The sequence below is a fragment of the Corvus brachyrhynchos genome, unplaced genomic scaffold (genome assembly GCF_000691975.1).
Source record: "Corvus brachyrhynchos isolate BGI_N302 unplaced genomic scaffold, ASM69197v1 scaffold363, whole genome shotgun sequence".
NCBI lineage: Eukaryota > Metazoa > Chordata > Aves > Passeriformes > Corvidae > Corvus > Corvus brachyrhynchos.
Genome location: NW_008237404.1, coordinates 2043787 through 2055285, shown reverse-complemented (window position 1 = coordinate 2055285; position 11499 = coordinate 2043787). Strand labels below are relative to the sequence as shown.

Sequence of the window (11499 nt, the reverse complement as noted above, 5' to 3'; positions counted from 1 at the left end):
ACATGTTTTCTATTAACAGACTTCATAAACTCAGGCTATTCCTCAGTTAAAAGAGGTTAGATTAGGGTGTGACTTAATCCTGATCTAGGAGAGACTGTGCGTCCAATAACATATTAGATAATTGGGTGTGCTTCCTCCATCTCCCTTTCCATCCCCAGTGTTAAAGGCTGAATTTCTGAGTGTCAGTTATTGCCTAAGCAGTACAAAATCAAACAGGGAACAGTGTGTAGCCTTTCAGCAGGTACAATAACTAGGAGTTGGAATAATTTACTGTGGCATCACTTTCTCCTTTTTAGGCAAAAGTTCATGGAGGATTTGAAAAGCTCCCCGCTAGGAAAGCTAATAGAATTTTTTTTTAAGGCTCAGAATATACTTCAAGTTGCAGACTTGGTCTCAAAAGACAAAATACTGGCTTAAAACAAATACTACCTTGTATATTTTTCATGGGTTTAAATTTAAGGTATATATCCTTGGTTGTATGACCATTTAAACCAGACTAACTTGGGTTTGTCATTGTCCTTTCCTGTTTGTATCAACACGAGCCTTTTCTGGCATTTTTGATTGTTTATGTTTTTAATTTTGGGAGTCAATTTAGGTCCATGAATCATCACAATGAGATTTGGGGGTGCAGAGCTATGTAGGTGTAGAGTATTTGGTCTTGGTTTTTTCTGTTTCAGCTTTCTACCATGTTAGCTCCCATGACGGACTGGCTGTTAGAATCCTTAAACAGCTAGGGAGAAAGGAAGAAAGGAACAGGAATTCAAAACCACAGTAGGCCTGTCCAAGACTGAATGTGGTTTGTAGTTGTGGAACTGTGGTCTTAGCAAATACAATATGCATCTTATTTAAAAATAAGACTATCTTTTACGTTTTAAAAACAGTTTGGTAACCTGGAGTCTTGATTGCATAATGTAACTCTGCAGCCAGCCAGCCAGTGCAGCTGTGAAAACCTATCATACTTGCCTTGCTGACCGTATCTATTCTTGCCTTGGATCCCGTTTCCCGTCAACCTTACCTCATATAGAACTTGAACTATTTTGTGGCTGGTTTTATTTTCTCCCACTTCCCGTTCTATCTCATTTTGTTTGTGGTGATAAGTTTTTCTTTCCTTTGTTATGCTGTAGCTTCATTGTCTGTTTACTTGGTCGTAGTCTACATGGGCTTCCCTCCTACATATAGCAATAACATTACTTACTCTTTTGAATTCAGTTTTCTTTGTTCTGAATTACTAGATGTATTGAGTACTAATCACTGCAAATAAATTGTGTTGAAGAAGCTTGTCCATACCAGGCCCAAAATACTAGATTTTTAGCCAATACTTGATTATTTCTCAGGGATGAAAAATCTGGTTGAGGCTATTAGCTGATGTTAGGTAGTTCTGCTAAAGGCAAAGAAAATGGTTTGTCTGCAAACTTGTTCATTTACAAACTATGGCATGACGGTTTTTCCTCTTTCTAAGCATATGCAAAATTAAAGTATTTTAGAAGCATTAGTCAAAAAGATTTGTGTAATCAGGCGCTGAGAAATGGTGTGCCATTAGGCATGGTGGATAACAGTTATCCAGGCAGAGCTACTTGTTCATGGGTTACACATATATGAGTGTAGACTGAATGCTAGTTAAAGATAAAAATTTTAAAAACCCAACCAATTAAGAAGAAGCACTAATGAAGAATAATGTTAAAAGTCCATGTTGACAGTTAAAAAGTGTCTTTGTTTCCAGAATGTTTGGGAATAGTACAATCTGGGCTGATAGAAGACAACTTTGGCTAGTCCTGGTGAACAGCAAGTTAAATATGAATAGTGCACCCTAGCAGAATGAATGTAAACAGCATACTGGACGGAATTAAGCAAGACTGCAGCCAGCAGTTTAAGGGGAGGTGTTCTTCCCCACTGTTTGATATTGAGAGAACACATCTACAATGTTTGGTCTGGTTTTGGTTAGACTTCATCCTAATGAAGATATGGATATTCTGGAGTAAGTGCAGTGTAAGGCCATCAGCTTGGAGGGTTGGAACACATAGCAAAGAAGGAAAAGCTGAGAGAGAGGGGTGTGTTCAGTCTAAAGAGAAGGCTGAAGGGACAGGTTACTGCTGTCTTCAGCTAATTAGTGAGAAAATACGGAGAAGACAAAGCCAAGCTCTTCTCAGAGATGCCTATTGATAGAATGGCAGGTAATGGGCATAAGTAGCAACAAGGGAAAAAATTGTGAATAGCTAAGATAATCAAACACTGGAACATTCTTGCTCTTGAGAGTTCTATTCTTTCCTGTCTCTAGTTGTTCGTTCACATTTGCTTGGTTTATATATGATTGGCTGTACACCCAATTTCTTCAACTTGACAAATTTGAACAATTGTCTGCTATTTGTGTATGCTGGGTTTTCTTGAAATGCCAGAAAAACGTAGAGCCTTCATAGATTTGAATTCGCAATTAATCTTCATTGCTCCCTGTGGAGCAAGAGTAAGGCATGTTTTTGAAGTGTGTGCTGTGACCCACTGACACCAATGGCCTGTGTTCTATTGACCAGGCCTGACATCTAAATTAATTTACTGTTCCCGGGTCTGTGTCTGATATAGCCATTCAGTATTTGTTCTTCCTATTAAGTGTTACATTTTTTAAAGTTATGATCCATCAAATGACAATTTTACCTCTTTGCATGCTGTAGTAATGCCACTTTCTATTTATTTCTCAGGATTTTACTTGTCCTTTTCCTGTTTTCATATCTTTAGCACAGTGTTTCTCTGCTGGTTCTGTACTCCTTTCCACTTAGCCATCTTTCTAGTCTGTTGCTGTGGTCTAGCGTTGCCTGTTTTCTGGAAATAGATAGACATTTGGCTATAAGTAATAGATAAGCATTTACTGTGGGTCCTTTGTTTCTTTGTCTTGTTTCACCTTTCTATTCCATTTATAATAAAGGACATCCTTAAGCAGCATCTTGCTGCTTGAGTAGTAGAGAGATAAAATTTACTGTCCTACTGCATTACACATAATGGCTTTTAAGGCTAGAAATGGTGCTATGTTCTTGCTGATCAGTATCTTTCCAAGATTAAACAGCCATGAAATACATTAAAAGTGATACATGTCTGTATGGCTGCCCTAAAACAGCGTTGGTCAACATTATGATTTTGATTTGCCATGAATTCCTGTGCCACGTTCTGCTCATTCTTTGATGAGTAATCTTGAGAATTACTGGTGCTTGGTTTGGATACCCCTTCATAGAATTAAGTTTGAGGTTGAGTCTGAATTTTGATTCTGTTCATGCATGCAAGGAAGCATTTCTTAACATTCATTGAGTAGGAAGACTGAAGGAAGAGGCTGTGTTAAGTAAAATTATTCAAATATTCCTGGAAGCATCAGCTGGAAAACAGATGTCAGGATTCACATGTAACAGTTGTGGCTGCAGTTCAGTTAAGATGCTCAGAAGATAGCAAAGTTTGCATGGTTTTGGTAAGCTTTAGTTGTGTGTATATAGTTACTCTTTTGAATAAAACCAAAATTTTCTGACTTGCTTTGAAATATTTCACTAAGTAGATCTTGCCCTTTTACTGTTCTTAGTTGCCGTCTCTGCTGGATTACAGATCTTTGCATATGCTTTTTTTGTTGAATTCTATGAAATCTGCGTGACAAACACATTTTGAGTGTTACATAATGACTTTTAGTAAGCTAATTTCTTCAATCCATACAACTTCTTTCAAAATGAGGGGAAATAATTAAATTTGAAGCAGCTCCAAACCTACTGGAAAATAAATTCTAGAGTAGTGTCTCAAGACTGAAGTAATGAGATATACCAGGCTTTTGTAGTGATGGTACTCAGGCAAATAGAGAAATTAGATTTGTGAACCTAAACTTAGTATCCTTTTCCTGAAAGCTCTTACCTGTGTTCTGAAACACCAGCAATATAAATACATTGATGGGTTTGTGTTAAATGTTATTCAGACTCTTTAATAAGCCTGTATAGTAATTTAAGACCCTTGTTTTACTTTGGTGTTGTGAATACTTGCACCTGAGTTAGCCCAAAATATGCAAGTATTCCTATTGAACTCATTAGCATGATTTGTATGTGAAACTGGCAGATGAAATAGTTGAGTCATTGTGGCATTAATGTAGTATCTGAGGCTTCCTTAAAGCCTTGCTCGTTTCAGATACACTACTCAGTGTGACCAGTAGATATACATGTTGTAAAACTCAGTCTGACCTGTTATAATATTCAGCCTGTCACTGCTTGCTGTGTTGTCAGTTAGCACATTCATGTTGAAGTGTTTTATATGGTAGTTGCTGTCAGGGTAGAGCATTTCCATCTATGGCCATCAGCTTGTCGTGACTGTCCTGTCTGCTAGAAGGATCTCTGTGCTGAAGTTCAGAGCTGTGGCACCAACCTTGATCTCTTCAGGCATAGCTGTAGTGTTCTTGCACAGAAATTTTTGGTTTGGGGTACTGATCTGGCTGGAAAGGATTCCAGCAGGAAAGTCTCTTTTGTCTGGCTATGTGTGTGGTTGCAGAAACAGCTGGGCTGCATGATAGCGTAGCAATGAGACTCTGGACCTGGTAACTAGGCAGACCTTCAAAAGTGCTAAAACTTCTGTTAGAGATGTAAAAGTTAACAGTAAATCAGAGCTACCATATGTCCAAGGCATATCTGAACGTAAAAATGCTAAGGCTGATGACTAGATACACCCCTCAGGAAAGGAGGAAAGAAACCACAAACCAAAACAGCTTATGTGGTTGCCTGTGTTAAGAGTTTTATATCTAGTGACCCAGAAAGGCCCTGCAACTGCTTTTTCTCTAACATGGAGTTCTATTCACATAGGTAGGAGTCTCTCCATACACAGTATCAATCATTCAGTATGCCCAAATTGAGACTGGAGTAGTAGCTTAAAGCTGGCTTAAATTGCAGTGCTTTAAAAATGCTGGGCTACTTGTGTTTTTCTAGCACTTTTCAGTTCTTATATGTGGGTATAGTTGGGTTACTAGTTTGCTTCAATTCCAGTGAAAAGTGCTACTTTTAGGTGATTTTAATTGGAGTGGTGTGCTTTGGTTTTGGGGTGAACTGTGGCATACATTCAACCAGTCACTAGGTTCATGTTAGCAAGACATTAAGCTGGAGAGCTTCTTGATAGCTGCTTTGCAGATAGTCTTTATTGAGCTTGTAATCATCAGAGTTAGGAGAAGTCAAGTGATAACAAGTGATTTTCTTTAATAAGGATAGGAACTTTAGAAAGCAGCTGAATTAAAGAAATAAATGATGTTATGGTCAAATGAATGTCAGGGTCAGGAACTGATCATTAGAACTGGATGGCCTCACAGAACACTGGGACATGTTCAGATAGTCTCTAACCTTTTACCAAAATGCTGACACCCATCCCCCAGCTCCAGTCAGCCTGAGAGCCATAGGCTGAAATCCAGATTTTGGATAAATGGGTTGAGCTTCCATGAGGCTAGTGGTATTTCTTTTGTATGCAAGAAGATAATTATTCCTCTACTAGGTTAGAGTAATTGCTGTACTAGGCAAATAGACAATTGGGTAACCTGTTTGCAACCAGGATGTCTAGGAATAGAAGCTTTTCAGTTATAGCCTGATTTTTCTGCAGGTGTATTCTGGTTTTCAGCTAGCTGGCTAAGAATTTTGTAGAGTTGCCTTTGGTCCACTGTGTTTAAGTCATCAATGCATTTATTTCATTAAACTGTTACGTGTATTCTTTCCCCCCCGTTCATTACCTTGCATTTATCACTAGTGATTTTGCCTACCACACTGCTTTACAATCAATTTCTGTTTTCAGCTGCTGTGAACAGATTTGTATGATTAGCAAGCACTCATTTCGGGAGTCACTCTCTTTGGCTGACTTATATTATGTTGATATGTTGGAACCCCTCTGGTAACTTGTCCTTATTGTGATAACAACAAACAACATGTGATATTTTTCTCTTTAAATAATTACAAATCCTTCAGAGAACCTTTTCTCAAAATCTTTATTATAGATAGTTTCCACAGCAGTCTTCAGTGAGTACAGTGTTTGAATGCCTTTTGGAAAAGTTAAGTGGGATATAGCAGTTTAATCAGGGTTGCTCAAAAAGTATGTGAACCCTTCAAAAGATTTCAGCAGTAGTCCTGAGAGACATTACCTTTTATTTGCAAAATCCATGTTACTCCCCTCTCCCCCCTTTTTTTGTGTGTATTTATTCAGCTGTAGTTTCTGTCAATTTATTTAGTGATAGAGATAGGACTGTAGTCTGAGTAATTGTTCTCACCTTTTGCTTAAGTAATTGGTTGCAAATACTGAAATAAAAAATGGCTTCGGAAATCTTAAGTGACTGCCACATGGCCCTAGTGATTTGTTCTAAAATCCTCTTGTGTTAGCACTTTGATGCAACATTTTTCCTCTGACCTGACCCCTAGAAAGAGAGCTTAGATGTGATTTTCCCTGATCTTTTCCTTACTGAACATCAGTGCAAAGAATTTATTCTGTGTTTTCCAGTTCAGGCTTCTTGGGTATTCTTTTACTTCTGGAAAATTTTACCGATTGTAAAATTGACAAGAACTGGGATTTTAGACAAACTGTTGCTCTGACATAGGTCAGTAGCCTGTTTCTAACCAAAAAGTGTATGAGATGTGTGTGAAACATTCCCCCAGTACAATTCCAGCACCTTTGTAGGTCAGAGACTTCCTGATAGTAGTAGTTATGGGGTTTTTGGAGTCTTTTTGGACTGATTGTATGCATAATATGGTGAGTTTTCAAAATGCTTTCATGCTTTCAAGCTTTTTGTTCTAACTGCTTTATTTCTGTCCCTCCCACTGAGGTTGTTCTTTCTGAAGCCAGATGTTGAAGTAATGAGGTATTTTTAATTTTTTTTTATTCCCCATGGAATTTAAATATGCTTTTCTGGAGTGCTATCTGGATAATTGCATCTTGAACTATGTTGCATGGCTCAGAGTTAGACTAGGATTTGCTTTTTCTTCAGAGAGTTCTCTAGATAGTTGAAGTTTGCTCTGTTGTAAAAATTTGGCCCATCATTCACTGGTGGGTTGGTTTTGCTTTTTAACCCCCTAGTTTGCACAACAGTAGTTGAAATCTTCAGTTACTACTTTGCAGTCTCATTTCCATTATCTCACCCATGGTGTCACTTGAGTGGAAGTGATTGATGGTCTACCATTAATAGGCTGTTTCTTCTGCTTGGGATGTGGAATTTAAATGTAGCCCTGTACCTGTTGAGGTAAATAATTTAGTTATGATACTGTGCTTTCCTAGCAGAAAGTAGTTTTCTTTCGCTGAGGCAAATAAACCCCTTTCTTCTTGTTCCTGTATTTGTGTCTTAGGATACTGTCTCCTAAATTTTGTTTGTCTGTTCACATTTGAAGATGTCTCAGTTATGTATTATCTCCAAAGTAGTCTTTCAAGTTTTTTTCTTTTTATTTTTTGGCTTACAGCTTTTATATGGAAGCAGTTGTACATGCTGGTCCTACTTTGGATGTCTATTTCCAATGCCCTGTTTTGGTGGAACTGTAGTTTTAGCCAGATTTCAGTGACTCCTTTTGATTTTTGTGCTTTTGCTCCAAGTGTACATAACTGTGACCTTCTGTCACCTTCATTCCACATGTTATTAATGGCACTTGGTAAAAGCATTTGAATTCCAGTTTCTGCTTTTGTTAAAGTGGAGTTGAATTTTTTTTTTTTTTGTTTGAGGTAGTCATATACATCACCTGGATTTCTGCAATTCATGAATTTAACTCTCTTACCGTTCGTCAGTGGAGTTGACCTACAAGTATTACTTAGCTGTCTTAAGAGCTGTGGTAGTTGTCATCATTCTAAAGAAGTGCTTGCATTTTGCCTTTTATTTCTTCCAGCAATTAAGCCTTGAACATAGCAATGGACCGTAATTTATTTCAGCGTGAAGACTTTTAATTGGTGAGTGATGTAGCTTAAATTAAGAGGGACAGACAAAGCCTGATTCAGGAAGGGCTGTTGAATATTGGTAATGCTTCTGTTTCTGTCCATCTGAAATTTTGGTGTGTGCGTACCACTACAAAGCCTTGGGCTTATTCTGCAGCAGTATTGAACATGCATTTTCTGCAGACTAGGTCTCACTAGTTTGTGGGTTGGTTTTTTTGTTGTTGGTTGGGATTGTTTGTTTGTGGTTTTTGTGGGATTTGTTTGGCAGGGGAGGGGTTGGTTGGTTGGTTGGTTTGGTTGTTGTTGGGTTGGGGGTTTGTGTTGTTGGTTGGTTGGGGGTTTTTTTGTTTCAGTTTTGCTTTTCCCCCCAAATCTCAGCAATTCATCCAGTGATCAGTCTAATCAGTCTCACAGGTTTCTAACAATTGTATTTCTATTGTAAAGCATCTTTTGCTGTTGCCAATTTTGAGGTGTGAGTTTTCTCCTAGTTTTCCATTCTAAACCTATTTTTTTCACTCTAAGTCACTCTTTTTGGGTAGTTTTTAATTTAGAAATACTGACTGTGACATTGCTTACGTTGTCTTTGTGTTTCTCCTTGCTGCTCCTACTTTTAGAAAACAAGCTACCTCATTTTGCACATTTTATGGGTGATTTTGTTTTCTAGTTTTATGGAGGTAGGAGCTATTGCAGGGTAGTATATGCAGATTTTGCTTATGACTTTGATGCCTTAGGTTTTAACTTCTGTATTTTTCAAACCCTGTACTGCCCAGTGTGTAACTTTAAAGTTTCATGTGACCTGTTAGCTGCTGTTCTCTCATGCTGGTTAGATGTAACAACCCTCTCTAGGTTTGCTCTCCAAGGACACCTAGATTGTCCCAGGCCCCAAAATGTGTAAACTAAAAGCCCTTGAAGAGGGGGGGCAAACTTGGGGTAATTACATCATTAACTAAGGCTATAATTGGAGAATTAACCCTGATATGCAAATGGACCAAACTTCTAAAAGTGTGAAGAACCCATGACCCAGTGTCCGTCTTGGGTGTGGCCTTTTGACTGCCCAGGGTGTACCTTTGAAGGCCCTTAAAATAAAAACCTCCTTTTAGTCTCTTATTCTTGTGTAGTCTCTGTTTTCAGGTGGCCACTTCAAGGCATCGGTTTTTCCGCAAAACCTAAGGCATCAACTTTGCACTGGTAGTTAAACATAAATTCTAATTTTTTTAATACTTAACGGTACAGTTCAATAAAACCTCAGAGCTTTGTGGAATAAGTAAATATATTTAGGCAAAAAGATACAAGTTTTGAGTCTTAACTTTGCTACATATTACGTGCATGTACTATAATACAGCCCAAGTCTGTCTCTCTACTAAGGATTTGTGAAAATAGGAATAGTAAAGGTTTTGAGTCAGGCCTGGCGTGTAGTCTTGGCATAGTCTCATTTTTTCTCTGCTCACATCTGTTCAAGTATATTTAAAACTTTATTAAAAGCTTTATGTGCTTGTGATGCTTTTTTCCTTGTAGAGAAAGAAAATACATAGAATAAAACTGTGAAACTTTAAAAAAATGACTTAATTCTTTTCAGCAGAAGCTGAGATGCAGAAAAATCTAACTAAATTATTCAGCCCTAGAGGAAAAAGTAAAATAGATGAAAGAGAATACTGGATTAAATTAATCGTCAGTGTAACTGACTGATTTCCAGGGAGGTACAAGCCAACTGCATTGATAATACAAGTTTTTTTTGTAAGAAAACCTTTTTCATTCCAATTCAGTGTTACCTTTATTGCGGTTCAAATGCTATTACATAATGGCATTTGGCTGTAAGGCTAACATAGGAAGGAATTAAAAGGTGGTCGCCTCTCCTAGGATTAATCTGGTTCACAGCTTTACTGTTTGGTCCTTGTCCTGCCTCCCCAGCCCCTGCTCAGTTAATGGGCAACAGGGCTTGAATAGTGTAAATGTGTAGAAGAATATTGGAGCTTTATTCCTCTGGACATCTTTACTGTCTGGGGATTTTAAGGCTGTCCTCAAACAGTAGATTACTACACAAGTTGATGCTCTCTTGCTCTCTCTTTTAAAAATGCTGCCAAGTCTGGAAAGCCTAATGACTGTTATAAAACCTGAAGAATAAATAGAGGCTTGAACTTTAAACATTTTCAGTCTCTTGTGAGTGATCACATGTGTTAATACAGGCTATGGATACCTGAATCTGCACTAAGTATCACTGCAGTGCATATATACAAGTTGAAAATTATTAGCAGTGTAAGGCTTATATTGCATTGTAGGCCTGATTTTATGTTCTTCAGTTTTCCTTTTATATTTTAATTTTAGCATAGTGTATTCTGCTACAGGCAATAAGGAGGTTGACCCAATAGAAAAGAAGGAAATGTAACTGCTAAGATATTTTTCTCCATTTCTTAGTTTACTTGAATCATTTATTTCCTTAATATTCTATTACACATATACTATTTAATTCTAATGTTTGATTACTCAATTGCAGTTAGGTGTGTCTGTCTCTTACCAAACATGGCATATTTTTCCCCTCTATAAAGCCTTCTGGAAATGTGATGTGACAGAGTAGAAGATCTCAAACAGTACTGTTGCTGCTCACATGCTCTCTTACTGTAGGATCACAGTGCTGAAAGTCAGGTTTGAACTTACACTGTAAATTTAGTAGGAAGTCAGTTTAAGGAACATAGCTGGCAGATGATGCTTGAGATGAGGAAATCGTTTTAGATAGCTAATGTTTGTTTTAACCCTGTTTCAGACCACACTACTTTTGTGAAGGGCAGCAAGTTGGTACAAGAGCAGTTTCCCCACAGGAAAGAAAATAAAAGTTCTTGGAGCAACTTATTAAGGTAAACAGATTGCAGTGGATTTCTGGATGGGTAAGTATAGATGAGCAGGATATTTCTACTTCATGTATTTACCTTCCTATATAAAGATTTTATAAAAAACCACAGAAAGCTACTTCCAACCTTGCACAAAAACTAAGTGATGTCACACATCAGCATATACTCCAAGACATACCCAAATTATAATTATGTCTGTATTTTTCTTCTAGTATTATAGCAAGATCAATTTAACTTACTGATCTTTAGTAAAGATGGTTTTTAGAGCAATCTTAGGTCCTTTAGCTTTGATTATATCCAGGTTGACTTTTATCATTTTTAATTCATGGTTGAATTGGCAATTACGAAGAACAGATTCCCCAAACTGAACAATTATGAAAAGCAAACAGATCTCCCCAGGCAAAGTAGCTGTTGGGAAGTAGTCTGAATAAACACTGCTTGCTCTTAAAAAGAGAAGAGACAAAGTTACTGGAAGTTGTAGGAGCATGAGGTAATAAGTCAGGACTTCAAATGAGCTGCCAGTCTGTAGTGGCTACAAATGAGGGGTTGCTGTCCACTTTGAGCTGCTCAGTAATATATCTATTCCTGTCATGTGCAAGGGTTGCCTATATATCTCTTCCTTACTCCTTTGTTCCAGTCATTTTGTGGCTACCTAAGAAGCTTAGGCAGCATGGGGTTGGGGGAAAATCAGTTGAATTTCGAAGTTGTTAACATTCTTAATAGGACCGAAATTTAACAGGAATTCAGTTTTTCTTTCTGTATGCCTAGCTCT

At 37.7% G+C, this 11499-nt stretch overlaps 1 protein-coding gene across 9 annotated transcripts in view; it reads left to right on the top strand.

Annotated features, from left to right (window-relative positions):
• Positions 1 to 6879: 6879 nt before the first annotated feature.
• Positions 6880 to 11499, top strand: part of ZMYM2 (zinc finger MYM-type containing 2) — a 72482-nt gene continuing 67862 nt past the window's right edge. For 2 of the 9 annotated variants that reach the window (XM_017730810.1, XM_017730811.1), the window contains exons 1-2: positions 6881 to 7899; positions 10643 to 10733. The gene's annotated coding sequence lies outside the window, so the exon portion shown is untranslated. Of the gene's footprint in view, positions 7900 to 10642; positions 10764 to 11499 lie in introns of all 9 variants that reach the window. The other 7 variants (XM_017730808.1, XM_017730807.1, XM_017730815.1 and 4 more) reach the window with 5 other exon arrangements.